The following is an 11,246-nucleotide window of genomic DNA, read 5'->3' as shown; positions in this document are numbered from 1 at the left end:
CTCGCAGCAAGAGGTTCTCCGGTTCGATTCTCGGCTGGGGTGCCTTTTCTGTGTGGAGTCTGCATGTCCTCCCTGTGGTCGCGTGGGTTTCCTCCGGGTGCTCTGGTTTCCTCCCACATCCCAAAGACATGCAGTAGGTGGACTGGACACACTAAATTGGCCCTAGGTGTGAGTGTGTGCATGTGTGTGCCTTCTGTGGAAGGTTGGACGCCGGGCTGGCAACTCGTCACCGTAAAACTCCACTGCCAATCATAAGCGGACAGATGATCCACTGTGGAGACCCCTAACTGGGAAAAGCCAAAAGAAGAAGATCTTTATCATGGTCAGCCATACTGAAACAAACACAATCTCAATAGGGTGCTGTAAAGAACTAGACACACCCCAAACAAGAAATATCAAACAAGCCCTTTTAAAACTATGGGCTAAAAGAGCAATCAACACACACACACACACACACACACTACTATTTATCTAAACTTATCTAAAGTTGTGACAGAAAGTCACTATACAAAGGCACACAACTACAACATAAACTATGACACACACTCTATACTATTTATCCAAACTCCAAGATTAATTATATCAAAGCTGTGACAGAAAAGTCACTATTCAAAACTCTAAGGACTAAATATAACAAAGTTGTGACAGAAAAGTCACTATTCGAAGCACACAACTACAATCTAAACTACTATTAAAGACTTACGAAGGCTTAAAATAAAACGAGGCCAACAGAGCTAATAACTAGTTAAGAAAAAAGGCACACCAGGGGAAGGGAAACTACACAATAAGCTATAAGAGCTAGTCTAAGTATCTAAAGATAAATATTAGAAAATTTTTATCAATATTATATTTTCAAGAAAAAAGGTATTTACTGGCCCGAGTTAGCAAGAACCTCCGATCTATTGCAGCAGCAAACTAGATCTGAGGTAACTCTAGGTGCATCATGGGATAGGAACTTGGCCTCGAGCTATCTGAAGACCTCGAGTTTTGTAGTAGGCCGACTCGGAGCCGAGGATCGGCTTCAAACCCATCTGTAAGAATGAACGGCAAAATAGAACAAGTTCACATCAAGGAGTTTTTTTTTCTTTTCTAAGAGGGTGAGAAAGCCTCAACTGTTCAGCCTTTCTTTTTCTCTTATCTTTTTTCTTTCTCTCCATCTGAATTACCTTTGTCATTTTCCTTCTCTTCCCTTTTATAAGGCTTAACAGATGATGGCAACATCCCGTTCAGAGAGTGGCTTATTCTCCTTTTCTACAGGAAATACAGGCCAGAAAACCTTTACAAATCTTGCAGACAGCCTAGAGATGTTCCAGCATCAGGCATATCACACAGCGGTTACATTTATCATAGGGTTGGATTTTATGCATGTAGTGCTGCATTTCTGAAGTGTTTTTCCCTTTAATTGGAGGGGAACACTGTCACAAAAGCAGTCCAAAAGCGAAGTGTAAACATCAAGTACAAGTACAAAAATTCAAAAGTATGAAATATGAATTACAAATATGCAACAATGATAATCTAAGCACTACCGTATGTTAAATTTGTCTCTCTAAGCAGAAAAGATGAAACAAGAAGAAAGAGATGCAGCAAAGCCTCTATACCTCCTGTCACATCGAGGCCCTGGTCAGAATGAAAGTTATAAATGGTCAACAAATAGATCCAAACAAATGCTAAGCTTAAACCAGAATCGAAGATCCTCAACATACAATGTAAACCTTGTGAACGGAAGCAGAGAAGAGTTCTAGACTCCTTTTTGGGGCATAGATAATGAAACAAGTCATTTTTTCCTTATATCCTTTCTAAGAAGATTATATATATAATGATGGAGATGCCTCTATTGTATAATGATCGAGACTTTACCACTGGGACCCAAAAGGCCAAGCAGTTATCCACAGGGCAGGCTGATCCATGTATAAGCCAGTCCTGACTCTGTGGCATACAAAGAAAAAGATCTATGAAACAGATGACTTGAGTTAGGTTAGCAGCTAGGGAGCTAAAAGTATATAAAAGGAAGGATAAGACTGAACATAATGAATGCTTTATTCCCAGGTGGGGATGAACTAGAGGCTGTTTCACCATCTGCAACCAGTGAACTGCAAGAAGTACAACCATATCAGGAGATGTGGTTTGGCTTGGCTCCCTAATGAAATTACAAGTGAAGAGCAAATATTGATCATCATTATTCTCCTTTACACTTCCTTTTTTAAATTGGCGGGGGGGGGGTAGCCTCTCAAACTTATATAGACCAGTTCCCAGATCACCATAACCTCTAGAAAAGGAAATGTCCTGAGAAATGGCAATCTTGGACATGGTGTATGTAAGCCCGTTTTTTTTTTGTCTTTCAGTTTTCATTTCACACTTCATAAGATGACAGCTTGGCTTAACAACTAATGACTGTAGCCCTCATCTGCAGGTGAATTGGAGCACTTACATGCAGAGGACGGCATAAGCAAGATTTCTTGGTGATGTGGGTGCCCATCTCAGCCCCTTAAGGCTCAAACTTCATGGCACGAGGACAGCAAATGGCACTAACAAATGTGTGCATCGGTCAGCACAAAATAACAGTCCTCACCATCTGGCCAACTACTCAGGGGAAATATAGAAAGGGAATTCCTCTGGGCCAGTGCTCTGGTTCAAGAATGTACCCCAGAGACTTGAAAGCCTGCTCTTTGTACAAATATATGGCATCAACTAAGCTATGTAAGCAAACAGAACCGAAACATCAAACCCGGCTCCCAACGGGTCTATTTTGAAACATCGAAGCCCATATAACCAAATGTCATTTACCCAAGACAAAAATCACGAAAACTGAAATTCCCAAATGGCAAAGTTTTCCCAGGGTATGTAAACACTTGCCCAACATGCCCTTTTCTCCATTCTAGTGCAATCCTGGAGTTGGTATACATAGTTAGGGGAGGGGGTGCAGCCCCCCACATAGGTGGGTTTTACTTAGGTTTGTGTTTCATGTCAGTTTCAGCAAGTGTCTAGTTATCCTGGGAAAACTTCACCATTCAGGAACTTTAGTTTTCATGATTTTCATTTTGAGAAAATGACATTCGGTTATGTGGGCTTCGATGTTTCAAAGTAAATCCCTTCCAACAGCAGCTACTGGGAGGTGCATTCCCACCTAACATTATGGGTGTCAAAGAATGAGGCTCTGCCTTGCTAAAGGAACATGATCCTACCAGAAAGGAAATAAAGTCCATCACCACAAAAATGGATTTTTGAAAATATGTCAGGTTCTGAAGAACCTTACACTTGTTCTACCTTTCAAGCGTCATCCTGGGATCTCTGCCGATGCTCTCTAACTGTTTTTTCTATGTTGAACCCATCCTTAGCTGCCAGTCACTGATGAAGGCTTCAAGTTTCCCTTTCTAATGCACCACTGGATTGAAGCACTGGTAAAAGTGATGTTTATCTAAATTATGTTAAGTTGTCAGATAAAATACAGAATTTATGATTAGCCTGTATCATGATGTGATGGTTGCAGCTATATCTGAAATGGCTATGCTTCCTTGGCATCGAGTTAAGGAACTTTTTCAAAAAAAAGCATTCAGGAAGATTATCTGAAATTTGAGAGTGCCAGTAACTTTGGGAGTGACAGAGTACTTATGCCCCCTAACTAGAGAGTAGGTCATCATATGTAGGCCAAAGGAACAACGCTCTTGCAAATATGATGGCTCTTAATTTTTCATAATGGTCATGTCAGACAGCATCAGGAGGAAACATCCAGGTGTTCCACTCACTGCACAGTAAAATAGTAAACTGAATAAAATGGTAACAAGAGCAGCTTCAGCATAAACAAGAGCAGCTTCAGCATAAACAGACAGGTGTGTAGGTACTTGTTATAAAGTTGGGATAGTGTAATATATTCATAACGGAGTATACATTTTCAGAAAATCAATTAATTACTGACCATACAGAGAACATGGGCTGAATATCAGTAGAGTCGAATCAGGGTAAGCATGTTGGGAACAATCACAGAACTGTGTGAAGAAAATGTGCAGAACAGTTAGAATCTAAGAGTATTTATAGAAATTCAGATAACTAATTAAAATGAGCTGAGCATGCACATTTACAAAGAGAAAAACGTTAGTATGCCAAAAGGACAACACCTACAAGAAAACATATGTAACTTTCTACCAGAGAATAAATTAAATGCAGTGCATTTACATACTGAAAGAAAACACCTCTCACAAGCTGCAGTAAAGATAGCTTTCTAACGCGAGGAAATTAAATGTCATCAAGCAAAATACTTTTAGTTATCTTGTACTGTCAGAAATATATATATATAATTGAAACGAAGTGTGCAGTTAGGTTGAGAGATTTACTACTAAAAGCTTACCAACTCCAAGCCATGCACAAATAAGCAGAACTATGCAGCTGCATGGTGTACCTTGCATCATGAACTGCTTGGGCACAGCACTAAGACTACCAAGCAATAACAGTGAACTGGCTGCTGGTAAGTGATAAAAACTCCACAGGAAGCACAGCATCAGGAAATGTAGAACAATTTTTTCTCCCCTTCTTTCTTTTTATTTACTCAGGGTGCATAGATAAACAAATACCATTGTATATCCTTACAGTACCATATCTGTCTGAATTTATATGACCATAGAAATTAGTAACTGTAACAAAACAGGAGTATTAATGGTAATCATATTTGTTGTTGTAGCCTGTCACAGTTAAATACATGACAGACATTCTTCTTCTTCTTTCGGCTTTTCCCATTTAGGGGTCGCCACAGTGGATCACCTGTCCGCTCATGATTGGCAGTGGAGTTTTACAGTGTCGAGTTGCCAGCCCGGCGCCCAACCTTCCACAGAAGGCACACACATGCACACACTCATGCCTAGGGCCAATTTAGAGTGTCCAATCCACCTACAGCATGTCTTTGGGATAAGGGAGGAAACCGTGGCACCTGGAGGAAACCCACGCGACCACAGGGAGGACATGCAGACTCTGCACAGAAGGCACCCCAGCCGAGGATCGAACTGGAGAACTTCTTGCTGTGAGGCAAAATTTTCAGCTGCTGTTACTGTAATTGTGTTCTTTGTACTTTATTACCTTATTTTTGCTGTGTGCTCTTGAGTGTTCAAGTGCTTTCATTCTGCTGCATTTATTACTGCTTATTAGTAGCCTGATTAAATTTATCTGTTATTCTAAGCATTTTAGCTTTGGTTTTAGCATTTGTGCTTCAGTCCAGTTACTTTACATTTAAGAAGGTTCTTGTGGTCTACACTCTTGTGGACAAACCCTTATCAAAACCCTCTCTCCATAAGTACGCCCAAGCATTCAGAACATTATGTCTGGACAATTCCCATCAGTTTCTCCTGCCAGTCTGGTCAACATGGGCATACCGAGGCAGTGTAGCAACTGCCTCATGTTTACTGACAACCCTCTTCTCCTAGCACATAATTCTTCCACCTGTGAGAAATGCATGCATATCAGTAACCTGGAGTCCATGCTCCCTCGCTCCACAGTTAGCACTCCTGACAAAGAGGAGATTTGTCAGAACAAACACCACACCACTCACATCACATAGCCAAGTACAACACACACCTATGCAAAGGTCCTCAATAAAAACTTGCCTAAATAGCAGAAACCTCCAAAACACACTCACAAACATTCCACACACAACACCAAGCACATCATAAACAGCAGACAACACACCAGTATCTCACAAAGACAGCCCATAAGGTAAAATAATAAACCATCACAGCCCACAAGACATAACAATAAACTGAACATACTAGTCATTGGTGACTCAATTGTGAGACACATTGATGTACCCCTCACCAGGATCGACAAGGAGACGGTCACAGTCAGTTGTCTGTCTGGTGCCAGAATCCGCCACATCATGCACGCACTTAAGTCTCTCCACAACAAGTAAAAGTATGACTCTGTCACTGTCCATGTTGGTGTGAATGACTTGAGACATACCTCACTGGACTATATGAAGAGAGACATGATTAAACTCTCAGTGTGTGTGTCCCATGCAGGTATGACCCTAGCCCTATGCAGCATCCTACGTTTACCAAGAATGATGCCTCAGTACCAACACATAATAATTGACTTCAACAATTGGCTTAGTGTCTGGTGTCATTCTAAGGGGATCCAGTATCTCTCTGCTTGGGATGACATGATCGACAGGCCTTGATGCTTTGTCAAAGATGGCCTTCACCTATCACCTCTGGGTTTCTGGATCCTGGCCAAGGCTCTCGCCTCCTCCATTTTGGCCTTTTTTAGGCACTGTCCCAAAGGCAAACCTTCCAACATAAAAGATCTGTCAAAAAGCAAATTGAAGGTTATGCTGCTTAACGTCAGGAGCCTTAAGCTGAAAATAGACTCACTGGAGGCTCTCCTTACACTGGAAGATGTCGACGTCTGTGCGGTCACAGAAACTTGGTTCAGGGCTGCGGAGAGCACCCCTGCCTTACCAGGCTATACCTCATTCCGCACATTCCGACTCCAAAATGAGGTCAGGAAAATTAAGGGTGGTGGAGTCTCTATCTTCATTGAGGACACTCACACCTCCAGACTGGTTTGCCAGCATGACATATTGGAACTACTCCAAGTACAACTGACAGCAAGACACCCATCTAAGTTATAGCTAGCTATAGATCCCTCTTCATGACTCAGGACACCCACTCCTCTTACCCGGATCTACTTGACTCAATCAAGGGACCACCTAACACCCTGAGATCCTTGGTAATTTCAACTACCTTACCATAGACCGGGTGAACTATTCTTGTACTAATGCACACTCTCATCGATTCCTTGACTTCTTCAATTCTAACGCACTAGACCAGCTTGTCTCATCCCCCACAAGGGGAGATAGCATTCTGGATTTGGTTCTCACCAACACGGGTGACTGCTGCACAACTCCCATAGTATGTTCTTCCCTGGTGAGATCAGATCATCAGACTGTCTCATTCAAAGTTTCTATCCCACCCAACTCCACACCCAGCTGTAATAAAGCTAAAAAACTCTCAAAAGCTGACTACAACCTCCTAATGGAGGGTATCTGTAGCTTCACACCACCTCCTCCTTTAGAGGATCCAGACAGCTATGGTAAACAGTACGTCAATGCAGTATACAAGCACATGTACAACTGCAAGGACTCAGCCATACCCAATAGAACTAAAACCTGCTCCTCAAGGAAACACAAACCTGTCTGGTGGACATTCTCTATCAACAGGCTTTATAACAAAAGGAAGAAACTGTTGTCCAAGGGTAAAAAGGAACAAATTCCAAATTGGAAAAACTCCCTCCTTAGTCTCAACAAACAAATTAAATCACCAGTGAAAACCTTCAAAGACAATTATGAATCAAAACTATCCTCCAAAACAAAGGGAAACCATAAAGTCTTCTTCAGTTACATCAGGAACCTCCGTGGCAAAGCCCAGGTTTTTTCCAAATTAGTACTTAACAGTATCACTTACACTGATCCTGTTGACTAGGCCAAACTACTAGCAGATAGGTTCAGTGCAAATATCACCCCCCTGTCCCCTCCCAAAGACCCTTCCGACATCCCTGATACTTGTCCCAGACCTCACATCTCCATAAATCAAGTGTCACTGGCCCTATCCAAAGCAAAGAACACAGCTTCCATGGGACCTGATAGTACCCCAGGATGTATTCTGCACCATCTCCAGCAAAAAACGGCTTCACCATTAAGCACTCTATTCAACCACAGCCTAAGTACAAACTTCATTCCAACAGAGTGGAGAACTGCCACTGTCATCCACTTGCACAAAAGTTGTGTCACTACTGAGCCTGGAAACTATTGCCCCATTAGCTCGACAAGTCTGATCTGTATAGCTGTGGAGCATATTACTATGGATCTCATAAACAAGGACATAGGCAATCTCCGAGCAATTGACCCCACCCAGTTCTGAATTGTCAAGGGCAGATCTTGCCTGTTGAACCTGGTTGACTTCTTTGAGACTGTCACCAAGCCCTGGATGATGGAAAGTCAGTGCGTACAGCTTACCTTGACTTGGCCAGGGCCTCTGACACAATCCCCCACTCGGGCATCATCAAAAAGCTAATACAACTTGGAGTAAATCCCTATTTCATCAGGTGGGTGGCCAATTGGCTCACCGACAATACCCTCAAAGTCAAAACAGGCACCTCCACCTCCAATAGTAGACCTGTCACTAGTGGAGTTCCCCAGGGATCTGTCCTGGGACCCCTACTGTTTGGTATCTATTTCTCAGAGGTCCAGCAAAGACAAAAGGCCTGTGGCTGACCAAGTTTGCAGGCAACTGTAAGTTTGGTGCTGTCACTGACTGCCCAAATGATGTTAACATACTGCAAGAGGGTCTCACACCAACTAATGACTCATGCCAAAGTCATGGCCTCAAGCTAAATACAAAAAATGTATCATCATACCATTCGGCAAAAACACAACCCCTACTGATTACCACATCAATAACAACCCCCTAAGCACACAACCTGTGGTAAGAGACACAGGCACTCAGGTAGATAACCTCACATTCAACCATCATTTAGCTGCAGCGGTCAGAAAAGCTTTTTACTTGGTTCATCTCATAAGTAAAGGGAGTGCATACAGAAAAAAGGAGGTTATTACCTCTCTATACCCCTCCCTCATTAGGCCAATAATTGAGTATATTGTCTAGTTTGGGGTGTACTTCTCCAAACATCTGCCCCAACTGGAAAGGCCACTGAAATACCTCACAAAGAGAATCCATGGCCTCCAATACCTGTCCTATGCAGACAGGCTCAAATCACTATCACTCTACTCGGTATCGTACAGATTGCTCAGGGGTGATCTGTGTCTCGCCTACAAGGCAATCTCGAACCCTGCCCTACTACAGATGCTCCACATACATAAGTCTAACTCCTCACACATTACCCGTTCAAAAGGCCTGAATCTAATATGCGAGATCAACAAAACCTGCTGGAGAGACAGGTTTGTCTCCCAGAGGTTGCCCAGTCTCTGGAATAGACTCCCCATACAGGTCAAACAGAACATGTCACTGACCCTCTTCAAACGCAACCTTGATGAGTGGATGGGTAACCACAAATATGTCCCGGGGTTCCACCAGTGTCCCTCACTAACAGGGGTGACAGGTGCTGACTGAGGTTTCTTTCTGGGGATAAATTCTTGGCTAGGCTTGTAAGGGCCCCAGGGCCATTAGCCTAGTAACCTCCTATGATCCTATGATAGTGTAGACTTGAAGTGGAATAAAAATTACACATGGGGCAAGCATCAAGAGTACCCAAGAACCTAAAAAGAAAGATGAGCTTAAGTGGTACATGCTTCACAAAGCACTGTGAAACACCAAGGCGTAAACCAAAATAAAGCTTCCCTTTTAAGACAGCATATTTCTGAATGTTCATACAGCTGTCATTTCCCAAAGGAGAAGAAAAATAATAAAATATCAAGATGTAAACATATTTAAACATATCAGATTAAAAATAACTTGGATAAAAAAAAATCTCTGTTTTATGGTCTGATGTTTAAATCCTTGTGCCTGTATTTAGGAATCTAGCATTCTAATACAAGATGGTACATGGGCTGTTTAGAAAAATTACAGATGAAATAATCACTGGGCATATAGACAGCACATTAAAAGATGTACAGTAACATAGCCTCTAAACAGCCTTAGAGGTGGCAACAGTAAAACCATAAAACATGCAGCCTTTGGAAAAAAAAAAAAACAATTAGAAATACTAACGGAGTTGACAGAGACAGACAGAAAGAAATAAAGAGAAATAGCTACAGAGAAAGAAAGAAAGAAAGACAGAGAAAAGTGGTCATGCTGTGAATTGAACAGAGGAAGAGAGATAAAAAGTGGTCATGGTGTGAACTCAACAAAGTCCCAGATCAAAGCTATGAATTTCCAGTATGGGTCTTAATTCTGAAATGGCTTCTCTTAAAAGGTTTTCCAAATGAAGTTGAGCTTAGTACATACTTCACTTTTTAACTGTCCTTAAAATGCAGACTTAGGAATGTTGCTCTGATAACAATAAAACTGAAACAAAAGGGGCTAAAAATAACAGGAAAGAATTCGAAAGTTTAAAATACCAGGGAAGTGCATGTTTAAAAAAAAAGACACACTTTATTTTCTGTAACAAGCAGTCACAGAAGAGATGTTAGTTTTGCCAAAAAAAAAAACAAAAAAAAAAAAAAAAAACTCCAGATTACTCTTTCCATGTGTAAGAACAGTTGTGCAAGAAGAGGATCTGAGCTAGCACTGGCCACACAACAAGACAAACTGAAGAAAGGGAAATTCCAACCTGAAGTAGCTTAACTGCCCTCAGTTACTGCTAGCATTCCTGCAATAAATGAGTATAACCATAGGTCAAAACTGCCAAAGGACAAGTCATACTGACTTCAACATAGCTTTCCAAGTAAAATGTTCGATTTCTAACATTTGCCAGCTTTCAGAATGGGAATTCAGCTAAACTAAGATCTGAACTTTTCCAATGGTCTAGTTTCTTGAATAAAATAGTACAACCACAGACTCCGGTATAAACAAACCATACTATAGTATATGATGAGGAAAGAAGTGTTTTAACTTAAAGATCTGGAAAAATGTGCAGGATCTCACTGTGATTTGAATGCAAGACTTCTAGTTTTCAGAATGAAGTCCTGATGTAGTGGGATAACCTCTAACTGACAGGAATCAATGTTACAATTTAAAAGTTAAAAAAAAATGACCAAAATCTGAATTTTATCAAATGTTTTGGTGCGTTAAGTAATAACACATTCATGTATCAATACATTCTAATCTAGAATATGCTGAGAACTGAGTTTTAGATTAAAATAATTCAGGTTCCACCGAGATTTGAACTCGGATCGCTGGATTCAGAGTCCAGAGTGCTAACCATTACACCATGGAACCTCCTGCTGACTTTCTTGATGCATGCATTAATAAAGTGAGGATATACGGCATGTTATTAGGATAGTTTATTTTTTTTGACTATGTTAGTAAACTGAAACAAAGACCCTTTTCAGCTATAACCAGTGTCACAAAACAAACGAGACAGACAAAGTAGTCACCATAAGCCATTGCAATAAATATAGAAAAATGCACAGTCTTGAATTAAAGTGAAAGAGACTACCAATCAAGTCAGCAGATGAATGATGTAGCTAATTCACCTATCACAATATGCTATATATGCTGTAAGATAACTAGACTTACGAACATAAAACAGCTGCAGAGATATTTCAGAATAAGAAGTTATGTACCTACCATTCCATGTTAGTTGTCTTC

At 41.1% G+C, this 11,246-nt stretch overlaps 1 non-coding gene across 1 annotated transcript; it reads right to left on the bottom strand.

Annotated features, from left to right (window-relative positions):
* Nucleotides 1-10,802: 10,802 nt before the first annotated feature.
* On the bottom strand, nucleotides 10,803-10,874 carry TRNAQ-CUG. The gene has a single exon. It is a non-coding gene; the product is annotated as a tRNA-Gln (tRNA).
* Nucleotides 10,875-11,246: the final 372 nt, after the last annotated feature.

The sequence above is a fragment of the Protopterus annectens genome, chromosome 9.part0 (genome assembly GCF_019279795.1).
Source record: "Protopterus annectens isolate FY-2018-M chromosome 9.part0, PAN1.0, whole genome shotgun sequence".
In the NCBI taxonomy this organism is placed as follows: domain Eukaryota; kingdom Metazoa; phylum Chordata; order Ceratodontiformes; family Protopteridae; genus Protopterus; species Protopterus annectens.
This window is presented reverse-complemented; position numbering and strand designations above follow the sequence as displayed.